At 39.3% G+C, this 17314-nt stretch overlaps 1 protein-coding gene and 1 pseudogene across 2 annotated transcripts in view; one reads left to right on the forward strand and one right to left on the reverse strand.

Moving 5' to 3' along the window:
• Nucleotides 1-17314, reverse strand: part of HS2ST1 (heparan sulfate 2-O-sulfotransferase 1) — a 204803-nt gene that overhangs the window by 125518 nt on the left and 61971 nt on the right. The gene's annotated exons all lie outside the window — the stretch shown is intronic.
• LOC139439555 (large ribosomal subunit protein uL13 pseudogene) lies at nt 10440-11082 on the forward strand (annotated as a pseudogene).

Raw genomic sequence — 17314 nt, forward strand, 5'->3', positions numbered from 1 at the left:
AACAAAAATGAATAGCATCACCAGCATGACCAGTACCATCACCATCATCATCACCATGCAATTTTGAACACTTACAAGTTTCAGATACTTTCCTAAGTACTTTATGTATAATGAATCATTTAATCCTCATAGAAAGTCTGTAAGAGAAGTCATTTTATTTTCTCCATGTTAAAGAAAAAGTAATAAAACATCTTTGCCTAAGTAAAATGGCTACGGAGTAAAGGAACCAAAATTTCAGTATTTACTACGCAATTAACACTGCAAAAATTAGATTACTATCTTGATTGGACTGGACTATATCATCAGAATTTTTGATGGACTTCCTTATATTTTTAATCTTTGCTTGCAACATGTATTGCAAATGTTCAGTTGTCTCTTTTCACAAAGACACTTGGAACAGCAAAAACAATCAACAAGGGGGGCAGATGTGGCTCATGCAACTGAGTGCCTGCTTCCCACATGGAAGGTCTCGGGTTCGGTTCCCAGGGCCTCCTAAAAACAAAGACAAACAACAAGTAAACAAATGAAAAAGCCAATTCATGGGAACCAATGTGGCTCAGTGGTTGATGCTGGTTTTCCACTTATGAGGTCCTGGGTTCAATCCCTGGCCAAGGTACTGCAAAAAAATATATATATATATATTTAAAGAGACCCAGGTCATGACATATTATAATCAAACTGGCAAAGGCCAAAGACAAAGAATTCTGAAAGCTGCAAGAAAGAAGCAAGTTGCTTACAAGGAGCCTCAATAAGATCAAGCATCAATTTCTCATCAGAAATCAGAGAGGCAAGAAGGCAGTGGGAAGACTTATCTAAAGTGCTGAAAGCAAAAAATTGCCAACCAGGAACTCTATATCTGGAAAAACTATCTTCCAAAAATAAGGTAGAGATTAAGACATTCCTAGATAAAACAAAAGCAGAAGGAGTTTTACCAGTAAAAAAACCCCAGAAGAAATGCTAAAAGGAATTCTACAGGTTGAAAGAAAAAGACAGTAGATAATAGATTAAAGCCACAGGAAGAAATAAAGATCTGCAGCAAAGGTAACAACTTGAGTAAATAAAAATGCCAGTAAAATTGTAGTTTTGGTTTGTAACTCCACTTTTTACTTCCCACAAGATCTAAAAGCACAGGTATAAGAAGTAATGACAAATCAATGGTTTGGGACTCAATACATAAACATGTAATGTCTGACAAGAACTATACAAAAGTGGAGCCATGAAGGGGTATAGGAATAGGTATAGATGCATGCCACTTAAGTTGGTATTAAACCAAACGAGATTGTTACATATTTAGGATGTTTAATTTAAGCCCTTGGAGGACTGTGGGAAGATGGCCAAGTAGAAAGCTCCAGGAATTAGTCCCTCTATAAGAACAACTATTAAACAGGCAGGAAATGCCTGAAGAAAATATTTTGAAACTCTGAATACTAGTAAAACACTGTACAGCATCCAGGGTAAAGCAGGAAGAAGAAGCTGATTAATTACGGTAAATACCAATAAATTGCTCTCTGCACAGGGGTTACCACCACACATCACCCACTATTGTGGCAGGGAGTAGGGTCCAGCTACAGGAGTAGCTTGCAAGATAAGGACATAAAAATCCACTTCCCCAAGATTCTGGGTGGGCATGGTCTGATTGTTGAGCACAGCTTTTGATTAGCTATTTCAAATCAATGGGGGTCCAGCTCTGAGGGTGGCCATTCTTCCAACTAACCCAGGACAAAGGTGGTGAGAGAGTTTTAAAAGACATTTTTTTTATGTCTTTTTTTTTTATGCAGAGGACAGCTGAAGGGCTGCACTTGCTGGGCAGGGGCCAAGTCAATCAAGCAAAGCTTTAGGTGGCCGGGGAAGAAGCACCCGGGACAGTTCCTGGTCCCTCCCTCATCTCCTCTCAAGGGCAGTGTGAAGCAGGCCAGACCTCCCTTGATGGGTTCCTGCCCTTTTTCCAGCAAGGCAAGAGTGGCTTGGGAAACTCCTCTCCAGTATGCACCCCTTCCCAAAATTTACTTTCCAGTAAAAAGCAGCTGTCAGAAACAAATGCTGTGTAGGAAACAAGATGGATGGCCTGAGGCAAACCAAGACTTACCTGCTTAGAGTTCTGGGGTGGAACAACTGAGACAGGGAGATCTTTCTCCTGGGAAGAAGAAAGAACATTCAAACTCCTATAAGCAGGGGAATTCCTAAGGCCACTAGCAAGCACAAGCCCAAGAAAAGACACAGGCCCAGAAAGAAAGGATGAATACAGCACTTTGCATTCACATTGGGCAAATATTCCTGGTAGGAGGGCTGACATTCAAGAAAATCTGTCATATCACCAGCTGGTTACAAACTCAAGAAACAGATATCTCAAGGAATAAATCCCAGAGTTAACATCTTAAAATATTAAAATATACAGTGTGCAACAAAAGATTACAGGACAAAGAAAGAGGAACTGGAAGGCCCATCAAAAGGAAGACATTAAAAATCAAGAAAAAAATTTTTGGACATACTAGACAAAGACTTTTAAAAATGATCTTCAGTATGTTCAGGAAGATGAAAAAAAAAAAGAACTAAAGGATATGAAGGAAAAAAATTAATCAACAATAAAAGAAAATAACGATTAAAAATTTTAAAAAGAAACCAAACAGAACTACTGAAATTGAAGACCACTATAACTGAAATGAAAAATACCCAGGATTTAAACTGCAAATTTGAACTGGCAGAAGAAAGAATCAGCAAACTCGAAGACAAAACACTTGAAATGAATCAGGCAGAAGGAAAAAAAGGATATTAAAAAGTAAAAATAGCCTAAGAGGCCTTGGGAAACCATCAAGAATCCTAATATATGCATTATGGGAGTCCCAGAAAGAGTAGAAAGACACAAAGAATAATCAAAGAAATAATGACAGAGAATGTCCCACACTTAGCAAAAGAGGTAAATACATGCACATCCAAGAAGCCCAGAGAAGAACAAACAGGGTAAACATGAAGAAAAATACACTCTGTCAAATATTGGTCATACTACTGAATGCAAAGGACTAGAAGAGAGTTCTGAAAACAAGAGAGAAGCAACATGTTATATACACAAATTGAGAGCTGATTTCTCATCAGAAACCATGGAGGCAAGAAGATATAGAAATGCAATATTCAAAGTGCTGAAAGAAAACAATTACAAATAAAGAATTTTATGTCTGGTGGGACTTTTTTTCAAAATTGATGGAAAGATTAAGACATTTCCTGATAAACTGAAGTTGAGAGAGTTCATCACTACTAGACTTGCCCTAAAAGCAAGACTACAAGGAGTTCTTCTGAAAAGGAAAGGACACTAGACAATGCTTCAAAGCAGCATAAATAAATAAAAGGCAAACATCTCAGTAATTATAAATGCTTATATTGTATTATAAATTTTAGGTATGTAACTCAACTTCTTACTTCCTACAGAAGCTAAAATGAAAGTGTATTAAAAGATAATAATACATCTAAGGTTTTAGACATACAATGTACAAAGGTATAAATATGTAAAAAGTATGTAAAAAGGTAAGGGGTGGAGAAGGAGTATGGGAAGAGTGAATGTGTATACTATTGAACCCAAGATGGTATCAAACCAAATATGATTGTTATAGGATGTTAAATTTTAACTCCATGGTAACCACAAGAAAAATATAGGAAAAATATACACAGATAGAAATGAGAAGCCAGTTGAGTCCTGAATCTCAGTAAAATTGCAGCCAATACTTTCCCTCCAATTCATCGAATTCACGCAGGACAACTAACGAAAGGATGATGGACAATGCCTATCCCAAAAGACAGAGTATCTACAAATGCAAGCAAGACAGTTCTACCCATCTGCCTCATGAGATCAAAGCCACCTCTCAATTGAAAGCAGAGCGCACATCACCACCCCAAAATCCTCAAGACTGAAGAATAAGCAAACATAAGGGGGATTGCAACCATGGACTAAAGTAGACTTATTATTCTAGTAATGGGAGAACTTGTAACACTGACATAAGGGCAGTGGTCACTAAAGGTTCTCAGGGGAGGAAGAGAGAAGAAAAGGTGCAACAGAGGGCATTTTGGGGACAATGGAATTGTTTTCATTGCAGTGAGAGATACAGGCCATTATACATTTTGTTAAAACCTATAGAATTGTGTGGTGCAAAGTGTAAATCATAATGTAATCTACAGACCATGGTTAGCCGCAATAATTCAATATATGTTCATCAACTGTAACAAACATACCACACTAATGGAAGATGTTATTGGAGAAAAGTGTGTATGAGGGGGTGAGGTATTTTGGAATCCCCTATATTTTCTATGTAAGATTTTTGCAGTCTAAATCTACTTTAAAAATAGTAATTTTGAGGCTAGGGTGATGGGACTAGATAGCACCCGAGTGAGTGCACCCTTGTTATCTCTCTTGCATAAAGTCGGCTGAATGGGGACAGAATTCTGCCCAAGTGAGCAGTTTTGGGAACCCACAAGCAGGTTGTTTCTGGGCACCTATCTGGAGAGAGGGCAACAAAAGGAGTGCTTACTCAAGGTAAAATCGTGGGTTTCTGACACTAAAGTCGGAAGCTGTGGGAAGACAAAACCCTTCCCCTAGGGCTGATAACTGAAGCCTTCCCTGAACAACGCTGGTCCCACGGCAGTGTTCTCAAGCCCCATGTTCCCCGAACACGCGATCCCCAAACCCATGTTCCCTTAACCTCGTATTCCCCGAACCCTGCATTCCCTGAGCCTGTGTTCCCCAAACCCAGCACTCCCTGAACTCCAGAATTCCCCTAGCCCTCCAGTCTCAGACAAACTCTGAGAGAGGGAGAGTTTGGGTAAGGGGTGCAGAGGGGCCCAAGGAGTGCAGGTTCAATTGTCTGGTCCCTCCTTTTTTTCTAACTTGGAGGAGCATGCCAGGTGGCTTGGGGAGAGCCTAGGAAGAGAGGAGAGGTTAATCTGCTGAGACAGTCTGATTTACCTAAAAGCCCTGGGATAGGGAAACTTGGTCTGGGAGAAGGTGGAGTCAGAAAATTAACTGGTCCTGTGTAGCACACCTATGGGAGGGTGACAGTAGGACATGCTTGGCAAGCTCCCAATAGCATATTTAGGATTGCTGTCAAGGTGTGGGTGCTCTCTCTCAAAAAAACCAAGAGTCATTATTTTCTGTGGTGAGCTGGATCACCAGGGTCCCATCTGAATCTCAGAAGGGAGCTCTCACATGGCCTACATGCTGCCCCGGGAGAGACGGAAGGAAGAAAGGGAGAAAGGGAGGACAGACTTCCTAAGACTTTATTCAATTGCAAATAGGATTCCTTAGGCCTTGTCCTGTGTTTTTTGTTTGTTTTCTTGTCTTTCCTTCCTGTTTATTCCCCCACAGCCCTTTTTTTTTTCCTATTAGGTGCTGCAGGCAGTGTTTCTTGACTTAGATACTGAGCAAGGAATGAAAGAAATTGCCTTACTACTGTACATACTTGGCAACACCTAGTGATGAAAGACAAAATGTGAAAAACAAAGTTTTATGATATTTTTCATTTTTAATACCCCAAGTTATTTTTACTTTATTCTAGTTTTTCTAAGTTAGTATGTTTTCTAATTCTAACCTTTAAACCTATCACTACTATTTCATTTTCCTACTAATTGAATTTGGCAATATATTAGGCTTCATTTTTGAAGAAGTTCTGGACCACTGAGGGGTTCAACTATGGCAGGGGAGGAACACTGGTGTGGGGTGTTATTGATGGGGGACACATGGTTGGGAGGGAGTTCTCCAGGGCATGTATATAGGGTATATTAAAATGTTCAGATATTCATTGGGTATTTTCAGAGTAGTTACAGTTACAAATGACAACTTAGGAAATGCTGAGTTCCTAGACAGGTGAGCTCTGTCACATTCCCAATGGAACAGCAACAATCCCCCAAGGGCAAGGGCAAAGACCAGTGAAGAAGGGTGGTCCAAAGATGAGCCCTTGATACTGATGACTATGCTTATGAGCCTGTGTGCCTGAAATTTCAACTAGGCCTAGAGCTACAGGGTGCCTAAGAGTTACCTCCTGAGAGCCTCCATGTTGCTCAAATGTAGCAACTCTCTAAGCCAAACTCAGGAGGTAAATGCATTACCTTCCCCCCAGTGCAGGACATGACTTCCAGGGATGAGACTCCCTGGCACCGAAGGATTACTACCAATCACTAACTGGTGATGCAACTAGAAAAAGACCTTGCATAAAAGGGGGAAATGGTAAAAACAAATGCATTTATATGGCTAAGAGTTTTCAAAGAAGAGTCGGGAGGTCATGAGAGGGATCGTGCTTATGCATGCCTCTGCAGAATCCCAGAGACAGCCAAAGTAGACACAACCCTAGGTACTGGTGCTCCTGAGGGCTATGGAGACACATAGGTTCTACAGTCATGGCAGAGGGGTCTGGAGTTCAGTGCCTTGTCAATAGGCCCTAGTTTTTAATTTGTGTTTCTGAGTGTGGTGGAGTTGGACTCAATGTGACCTTTCTACACATGCCTCTTCCATCACTTTTACTGAACCTGTGGTTGGTGCTGGGGTTGTTGTATATTCAGGAGACTTGAATCTCTGGACTAACCATGTGCCAGCTGGGCCCTGAGCCTCAGCAGAGTCACAAATCCTACTCTCCAGTTCATTTGACTTACCTAGGTTCAGCTAACAGGGAGGTGAAGATGGTCAATCACCACACCAGGGAACCAAGAGTGCATACAACTGCAAGCAGAAGAATCATATCCATCAACCACGTGGGATCTAAGCCCCCTCTAGGTTTAGAGGTGGAATGGACCCCAGGGTCCAGAGGATAGAAGAATAAAATATGGACTAGAGTGAACTTACTGGTATTCTACTATAGAACTATTGTGACTCTAGCAATGGAAGAAATTGCATTACTGATGTGGAGACAGTGACCACAGGAGTTTCTGAGGGCAGTAAGAGGGAAGACAAGATGAGATATGGGGGCATTTTCAGGACTTGGAGTTGCCCTAAATGATATTGCAGGGACAGATGCTGGACATTATATACCCTGCCATAATCCACTGAATGGACTGGGGGAGAATGTAAACTACAATATAAACTATAATCCATGGAGTGCCGCAGTGCTCCAAAATGTATTCACCAAATGTAATGAATGTGCCACAATGATGACAACGGTTGTTGATGTGGGAGGAGTGGGGGGTGGGGTACATGGGAACCTCTTATATTTTTTAATGTAACATTTTTTATGATCTACGTATCTTCAAAAAATACAATAAAAATTTGTTCAAAAAATAAAAATAATTTTTTTTAAAACCTTGGGAAAAAGACAATTTAAAAACACCCCCTCCCAAAAAAGGGAATCAATATGATACAATACAAAAAAAATAAACAAATATGAAAATAGGCATGAATGGAAGAATAAGTGAGTTTAAGATTTACAAACACTAAATAGCAAAATGGCAGGAAAAAATCCTGCAATATCAGTAGTGACTTTAAATGTAAGTGGATTAAGCTCTCTAGTCCAAAGGCAAAAGATTGACTGAATGGATAAAGAAGGATGACCCAACTATATGCTGTGTACAAGAGACAGACCATAATTCAAAGACACCAGTAGGGTGAAAGTGAAAAATGGGGAAAAAAATATTCCATGTAAAAAGTAATAACAAGAGAGCTAGGGTAGCTATACTGATACCAGATAAAACACGATTTAAGGCAAAAAGAGTTAAGAAGAATGTATATCAAATGCTTCACACTCCACCCTCTGAATTCCAAAAATACATTACAATATTCAAAAAAACACTTAAATCAGTATCAATGCAAGTACGAAATCATATCACAATCAAGTTAAAGAAATACAGTTTGTCTTAGGGCAAAGTTCTGTCTGCTATAGATCTCTGAAACTTACAAAACTATTTACCTGCTTCCAGTATATGAATGGACAAAGGATAAACATTTTCATAAAAATACGGAGAAACTGGGAGGGAAACTGGAGTTATGGGTCCTCTACAGTTCAGTAAATCTGCAGGGCATCCTCCATTAGCTTTCAAAGTCTGAGAGTCATTCTTAAGACAATAGTTTCTTCACCTTTGGGGCCTTAGGGGAACTCACCCTTTCCACAGGCTTGCCCAACCATGAGTTTCTTGGTTTTACCCTAGTCAAGCATCTGACTGTCAAATGAGCTCCAGACCTCACCCTTCAAGAGCACTGGGGTGATTGCCAAACCTTACCCAATATTTGGGTTAGAGACTTAACCCCTCTAGTACAGTGAGGTAAAGACAACATCCTCCCTAACCTGTGGCATACAGGCTCAACCCTCTCAGAGCAACAAGTTGAGCACCTGGCTTTCCAAATCCATGGGGGACAGGCCCACCCCTCTAAGACCTATGGGACATCGACCTTAACTGCCCTAATCCTCGAGGAATCTGTTTCGCCCTCTCTGTACCGGTGTGGCAAAACTCTCCCCAAAAATCATGCAGGAACATCCACCCTTTCAACTGCTGGGGCAAACATCTCTCTGTACACATGGGCAGGGTTCCTCTCTCAGCCCAAGGTAATGTCTTAATTCCAGGTCTCAGCTTCCATGGTTTTCCCTCTTGAAGTTGTTTCCCCTTCAATCTCTCCTTTCTATGTCCCTTTTATTTCTGGCTGACAGTGGTTTTGTTCACACAGCTCTCTCAAAAGTCTGCTGCTTTAGAATGCAGGAAGCAGGGCTCCAAGCCATCAGACAGTAAGACTTTCCACAAGTCTTTCTGAGATAACGGTAACTTCAATCCTGATTTACAAGTCCCAAGTTTAGGTAAGCCCTCAAATGAGGCACTATCATTTGGGAGCTTGATTTAGAGAGGTTTGGAATTTCTAGAATCAGTTTCTCTTTTCTTTGTGCCCAACAGTTCAGTCCTCAGCATATTTCTCTCATCTACCATTTTATGACATGCTGCAAGAAGAAGTTGAGCTCCATTCTCAGAGTTTCCTCTGTAAAGTTCTTTAGTTAAATGCCCAGGCTTACCATTTCAAATTCTGCCTTCCATAAAACACCAGGAGTTAATCTTGTTAAGTTCTCAGCAACTTCAAAACACAGATCACCTTTCCTCCAGTTTCCAATAATAGTTTCATCATTTACTTCTAAGGCACCATAAAAAGTTCTTTAGCATCATATCCCTACCAACAGTCTCTGCAAAGCCTTTTCTACAAGTATCTCACAATTTCCCCAAAAAATACCCCTTACTCATTTATAAAACCATTTCAGCATTTCAGTAATTGCAAAAGCACTACCGCACTCTCAGTACCAAGTTCTGTATTAGTCAGCCAAAAGGGTGCTCATGCAAAATACCAGAAATCTGCTGGCTTTCATAAAGGGTATCTATTTGGGTCAAGACCTACAGTTAACAGGCCATAACATGTTAAATTACACCCTCACCAAAGTCTATTGCCATGTGTTGGGGCAAGATGACTGCCAACATCTGCCAGCCATCTTGCCTCAACAGGCTTCTTGGGTTCCTCTCTTCCTGGGGCTTGCTTCGTTTCAGGCTCAGGGTTTCTCCTTTCCCAGGGCTTGCTTCTCTCTGGGCTCAGGGTTCCTCTCTTCCTGGGGCTTGCCTCTCTTTCCTCACAACCAAGCTCCTGTGTGCTTACTTCTTGGGGCTCCAGTTCAAGACTCCAGCATCAAAACCTCCAATGTCAAAACTCCAATATCAAAAACCTCCAACTCTGTTCTTTGCCATGTCTTTTATCTGTGAGTCCCCATCCACCAGTAGGCCCAATCAAAGTCTTAATCATAATTTAATCATGCCCAGCTACAGACCTATTTACAAACATAATCCAATATCTATTTTTGGAATTTATAACTATATCAAATTGGTACAAGGAACAAAGATGGTATTATATACAGATAAAGGGGTCAATTTAACAAGAAGACATAACTATTACAAATATATATGTACCTAACAACAGAGTCCCAAAGGGTATGAAGCAAATACTGAAAGATTTGAAGAAATAGACATTTCTACATTAAAAGTAGAAGACTTTAATACACCAATTACAATAGATAAAACGCCTCAACAGAAGATCAATAAGCATATAGCAAAACTAAATGATACTGTAAGCCAACTAGATGTAACAAACATATATAGAACAATTCAACTAACAAGACCAGAATACATATTCTTCTTAAGAACACATGGATCAATCTCTAGAATAAACCCCATCTTTTGTCACAAAACAATCTCATTAAAAAATGTTTAAATCACACAATCTATCTTCTCTGACTACACGGAATGAAGCTAGAAAACAATAATAGAGGAAGAACTGGGAAATTCTTAAACATGGAAATTAAACTACGTACTCTTAGACAACCAAAGGGTTGAGGGGTAAATCAAAAGGGAAAAAGGAAAATATCTTGAGGCAAAAGTAAATGAAACCACAACATAACATTAACTTATGGGATGCAGCAAAGGCAGAGCTGAGAGAAATTTAACAGCTTAAAATGCTTCCATTAAAAAAGAAGCTTTCCCAGGTACTTGCCAAAGATGGCAGAGGGGCGGGTCCTGGCCAAGATCATCTCCTGGGCTGCTTGGTGGCCATTTTGGCCAGGCAGGTACAGTTCAGCCAGAAGGCCATGGTCATGCGCGGTGAGGACATCAACATTTCTGGCAACTTCTACAGAAATAAACTGAAGTATCTGGCCTTCCTCTGCAAGCATATGAACACCAACCCGTCCCGTGGCCCCTACCACTTCCGGGTCACCAGCCGTATCTTTTGGTAGACCATGCAAGGCATGCTGCCCCACAAGACCAAGTGAGGCCAGGCTGTGCTGGAACACCTCAAGGTGTCTGACAGGATCCCACCCCCCTATGACAAGAAAAAGTGGATGGTGGTTCCTGCTGCCCTCAAGGTTGTGTGTCTGAAGCCTCCCGAAAGTGTGCCTACCTGGGCACCTGGTTCACAAGGTTGGCTGGAAGAACCAGGCAGTGACAGCCACAATGGAGGAGAAGAGGAAGGAGAAAACCAGCATCCATTACAGAAAGAAGCAGCAGTTCATGAGGCTACAGAAAAAGGCTGAGAAGAATGTGGAGACGAAGACTGGCAAATACACTTAGGTACTCAAGACCCATGGACTCCTGGTCTGAGCCCAATAAAGACTTCATTCCTCATGCCTGGCCTGGCCTGCCCTTCCTCCTCCATTCCCACCCAGCGGGGAGGACTCGGGGGGTCCCCAGACAGCAGTCCTCTCCCCTGTCCCGGCCCTCCAGGCAGCCTGAGACCGAGAAGCCTACGGAGGGTTCAGAGGCCCAGAGGGTTCAGAGCTCCCTGCTCAGGATATCAGCAGCTGAGAGCTACTCAGGCTCAATTGGTCAGTGGCTGCCTTATTCACATGAGAATTTTACAAAAGCAGATAATAGGAACTACCAGTTACATGGGTTTCAATGTTTGCAAAAGTAAGATGGGAAATTGTAATAGGTGGTTCCACTGTGTATGCTGCAGCTGTTGGAATTTTAGAGAACGCCTGTATGTGCAGGGTTGTCCTGGGGTTGTACAGGGGTATTTGTAATGCCCAGGCTGGGAAGACAGGATCTCCCAGGGCCCACAGGCATCACCCTTGATAACCTGTATTGTGACTAGAAAGGAATAAATTATTTTTAAAGGAAGAAAAAAAAAAAAAGAAGGAAAGTTTCAAATCAGAGATCTAACTTCAAAATTAGAAGTACTAGAAAAAGAGCAAATTCAACCCAAAGCAAGCTGAAGGAAGGAAATAACAACGATTAGAGCGGATATAAATAAAACAGAGAATAACAAACAAATAAAAAACCCCAAAACAACAGAAAGATCAATAAAACCAAAAGTGGCATCTTTGAAAAGATCAATAAAATTAAAAAACCTGTAGGTGGATGGACAAAGGAAAAAAAGAGAGGACAAGTAACTAAAATCAGATATGAGGAGGGGGACATTACTACTGACCCCACTGGCATAAAAAAGACTATAAGAGGATGGTATAAACGACTGTACACTAACAAACTGCATAAGTTACATAAAATGGAAAAATACCTAAAAAAAAACAAAAAACAACCTATACTTATGAAACAGAAGATCTCAACAAACCAGTAACAGGTAAAGAGACTGAATCAGTAATCAAAAACATCCCAACAAAAAGCCCAGGACCAGATGGCTTCACAGGAGAATTTTACCAAATATTCCAAGATATATTAACAGCAATCCTGCTCAAACTCTTTCAAAAAAAAAAAAAAATTTGAAGAGGAAGGAACACTCCATAAATCATCCTATGAGGACAACATCATCCTCATACCAATACCAGAAAAAGAAAATTACAGGCTAACATTCCTAATGAATATAGATACAAAACACCTCAATAAAATAGTAGCATACTGAACCCAACAGCACAGCACATTAAAAGAATCATGCACTACGTGGTCAAGTGGGATTTATCCCAGGTATGCAAGGTTGGTTTCATGTAAGAAAATGAATTAATGTAATAAACCACATTAACACAATAAAGGAAAAACAACACATGATCATTTCACTTGATGCAAAAAAGGCATCTGACAAAATCTAACACAACTTCTATAATAAATACACTTAGAAAACAAGGAATAGAAGGAATCTTCCTTAACATGATAAAGGACATATATGAAAAACTAACAAACCCAAAGCTAACATCATGCTCAATGATGAAAGACAGAAAGCTTTCCCTCTAAGATCAGAAACAAGACAAGGATGTCCACTATTTCCCTGTGATTCAATATTATTCTGGAAGTTCTAGCCAGGCCAATTAGGTAAGAAAAAGAAATAAAAAGCATACGAATTGGAAAAACAGGGGTCAGCTCCTGAGATAGAAAATAGGAGATAAAAATTGAGAAGATGCTCTAAAAGCAAACTGGCACATGTCAATATAGAGTATCCTCAATAATTTCTTTTGATCTTAGTAGATATTATAAAGGTGGTAGGTTTTATCATTCATATCACATGCCTTTTCTGAAGAGGGTAGAAATAGCCCTACATTCCTCATTTGAATTTGTTTTTTAAAAAATCCATCATGATACCTAAAAATTTTGGTAGTGTATCTAAATATTTTAAACCCTACAGAATTACCAGCATCATCTATCTAAGTAATTAGATTTTAATCACTTAAGGAGATTAAAAAATATATATATATATCCATGTCCAGGCCCAAACTTAGATCAATTAAATCATACTCTCCTAAAGTCAGGCCCAAGCGTTGGTAATTTTTTTAACGTTCCCCAAAAACAGGCTTGAGAACCACTGATCTATCCAAGATATTGCTGAAATTCTAAAGATGGAAAATGAAAATAAGCTCAAAGACACTCTAACATCACAGCCAGAAGAGGGCAGCAAGGAGCTTTTCCGGAAAGTCATACAGGAACAAGCAAGGTACTAAAAAAGGGAGCTGTCCACAGAGAAAGACCCCACAAAGATTCAAGTGTCCTGGGAGGAATGCCATGTCTCTAGAAGTGGCAAGAAATGAATAGTAAGGAAACAAGTAGAGATAAGCCAGCAAGCAGATTGAGCAGAAGGAAGAAGACTCAGACAGGAAACGTCAAAAGAGAGCCTTCCACAAAAGGACCACTCATGGATGAGAGGCTAAGAGTAGTGCCACAAGCAAAAAGAAAGCAATTCTCCAAAATGAGAAGACATAGGTTAGAAGAGTTTCCAGAAGCCTCTAGCTTCAACAATTAACAGTCACAGTTAAGCTAAAGAAATCTTAAAAGATAGTTTTGGAATTTACAAAATAAGAGCATAAATCAGATAGCTAAAAAAATATCTTGGACAGCATAATATAAAGAACTAATGTGAATGTTAGAGTAATCCACAATGAAAAACATTTTCATTTTAAAACCAAAACTATGAAACTTATAACCTTTAGCAATATGCATATGATTTCATATCCCTATTCTAAAGGATACTTGGGGGTGGGGTGGGGAGGAATGTTCCAATTCAGGCACTTATCTACAAGTCTTTATAATCTACATATATTTTGGCAACAAAAAAATGAAACAGACACCTGTTTTATTGTACAGACTAGCTCTTCTTTTCATTAGCCATTAGGAATCTCAAAGTCTTATTTTTAATAAGGCTTTTATAGCATACATTTTTGGGTATTAATATTATCCTTAAATTTACCTTCTCTGGCCTTGTTTTCCAGTCATCCTCATTTATATAGCTATTTACTTTACCCTATTGAATTTTGATGCATAAAATCCTGTTTGAAATGAGGCTGAGATTAAGGGAATCAATTAAAATATAACCTAGACTCACCTAATCTTTGCTATCAGATTAACTTAGTATTTATAAACCACTATCAGTAATAGCAAAAAAAAATGCATAATGTTCAAGAGAGTCTAGTATGAGTTTTACCAGAGTAAATTCATCATGATTAACAGAAAAACAGCTCTATGCATACAGAAAATTACTATCACTTTTTATATATGAAGACAGTATATTTACTACTAATAATACTTTGCTACTATTACTGGTAGTACTATACCACATAACAATAAAAACAATACATTCTATAACTGTCACTTTCACAATCAGACTGGTGCTGAACCAATTGTCACTTGTTTAGTATTTAAAAAAAAAAAGAGAGCTATTACTTTTGTATTTTGCAAGACATTTTAGCTTTAAAATTTTAATGAATACAATTTTCTATACTTTCTGACAGAAAAAGAAACATGGGAAGTATTAAATATTTCTCTGAACTTTAAAATTTTAGCTAATAATAAGCCTCTACCCTTTAGTTTATTTGAAAATAAACACAGCAATGCCATCACCTTTTTCTTAAGGTTCAGGGCATGGAGGAGGATCACAACCTTAGAAGAGAAGAAATCCATAGAGGTTTTCACTTGTAATTCATTTGTTTTTTGTGTGTGTTTTTTAAAAGATATTTCTCTCCCCTTCCCACCCCCCCACCCCCCAGTTGTCTGCTCTCTCTGTCCATTTGCTGTGTGTTCCTCTGTGACCACTTCTATCCATATCAGTGGATAAGGAATCCTGGAATCTGTGTTTCTTTTTGTTTGTCATCTTGCTGTGTCAGCTCCCCATGTGTGCGGTGCCATTCTTGGGCAGGCTGCATTTTATTTCACGTTGGGCGGCTCTCCTTACTGGGCACACTCCTTGCACATGGGGCTCCCCGACGCGGGGACACCCCTGTGTGGCACGGCACTCCTTGCGCACATCAGCACTGCACATGGGCCAGCTCCACACAGGTCAAGGAGGCCCGGGCTTTGAACCACTGACCTCCCATGTGGTAGGCGGACACCCTATCCATTGGGCCAATGCCGCTTCCCTTGTAATTCATTTGTAATTACTGATGGCTAGTTGACTGCAGCTGCCAAATAAGACCAAGGTCCTAACCAATTATCTGTGTGCAATTTTCATATTTTATAATTTTCTGTATTAACTCAATATGTATTACCAGAAAACTACTTCAAGTGGAGCCTCAATTCTATATTGTGACCTCTTTGTATAAGGTTTAAGGTGCACTGATAGTTTATAGTTCATTGTTTTTGTAATTGCACAATAAAATTTCACATGCTGTATTATGTTTAATTTGGGGGGAGTAGGGCCAAGCTTACTTAATTCATCCTTATAACTCTCAACATTTAGCACAGTTAGTGGTAGTATGTATGGTTCTAATGAGATACTTATCCTTCTCATACTTTTCATCCTGATATATATATATCTTACATGCATAATAATGTATAAAGCTATATATACACTTTAAAGGGTTATAAAATGAACATCTGTATAACTATCGCCAGATTGGGATAGATTTTTTTTTAATATCCCAGAAGCCCCTCAAGCATTCCTTCTGTGATCTTCCCTTCTCCCGAGACAATAACTATTTTGACTTTTAGTAATCATTTCCAAGTTTTTCTTTATTATTTCACCAGCTATGTACCTATCCTTAAACAATAATGTAAAATTCTCATTTTGCTTTCTTGCACCCAACAGTGTATCTGTGAGAGTCACTCATACAGTTGTATGTACCAGTAGTTCATTTTCATTGTTCGAATAATCTGGGAAGATTTAAAAAAATAAAACACTTCAGGTAGATATGTGGAAGCAAATAATAGTAGTTGCCTATTTTTAAACCCCTAATATCCTCCAGGCAAGGATTCTAACACTTTAAAAATAGTCTGGCAAAGGTTCTAACACTTAAAAGAGTATCTTTGTAATTTTTCAACAAATGTATAGATTATTAATACCTTACTAATCCCTTATTGCAAATAAAGCAAGTGTGCTCAAATAAAATACTTTGCTCATGGTCACAAAACTAATATAAAGAGGATTCAGCCTTTTAGCCCAAGTATATGTAACACTAAAACTTCTATTTCTCATTGAATTTATTATTAAAATGAGAAAATTAGGGGGTCAGAAGTGAACAGAAAAGTGAATGAAAAACCATTAAGAGAGAAGTGAAAGGTAACATGCTGCAAAAGTGCTTATTCTAACCTATACTTTTCAAGAAGATGTACAGCATAGTGGTTAAGAGAAAGATTGTCCAGGTTTAAATCTTGATTCCATCACTTGCTAGATGAGTGACTCTGGGTTATTTACCCCATGGGGGCCAGGTATCCTTCTCTGTAAAATGAGACAATTTTACCTACCTGTAGCATTTTGAAATTATTTTATGAATCCCAAAAGGAGAAAGATTATGTTTTTAAACTAATCTATTTGGTGTGTGACAACCTTTGATTACACTAAATTTGGTTGTGGTCCCTTTGATTAGATTACCTGATAAGACTGATTTAGGGCTTCTGATTGCACTGCATCAGTAAGGCATAAGCCAGCTTGGGTTTCCATTATCTGATATAAAATGGAGACATAGAAAGAGACACACAGAAAAAGGAGCCACCATGTTTGATTCTGCATTATGAAAGGATAACAGTTTCGTCTACATCTGAGCTGCAAGGAGAGAAGGCCCCCTCCCAGAGAAGCTCAAAGAACTGAGGCCCAGGGAGAAATGAGCTACCAGCAGAGTTTACAGCAGAACTCAGGAAGGAAGCAGGGCCACCAGGACTAAGAGTGGAGGCCTGGTAAGAGACAAGCCCTATGCCAGGTTTGCCCACAACTGCAGTTAGGTAGAGACCTTGGCAGAGATCAGAAACCATCTTGCTTCTCCACGTAGCAGATGACTTTGATGAGAATGCACCTCTGACGGAGCTTTAAGTTTTTCACAGCTTTGGAACTGTAAGCTTTTACCCCAAATAAATACTCTTTATAAAAGCCAACCCATTTCTGGTACTTTACATTAGCAGCCCTTTGGTAAACTAAAACATTATCCTGAAAGAGTTTTCATAAAGATTAAATTACCAAATTAAA

The sequence above is a fragment of the Dasypus novemcinctus genome, chromosome 9 (assembly GCF_030445035.2).
Source record: "Dasypus novemcinctus isolate mDasNov1 chromosome 9, mDasNov1.1.hap2, whole genome shotgun sequence".
NCBI classification, from domain to species: Eukaryota; Metazoa; Chordata; class Mammalia; order Cingulata; family Dasypodidae; genus Dasypus; species Dasypus novemcinctus.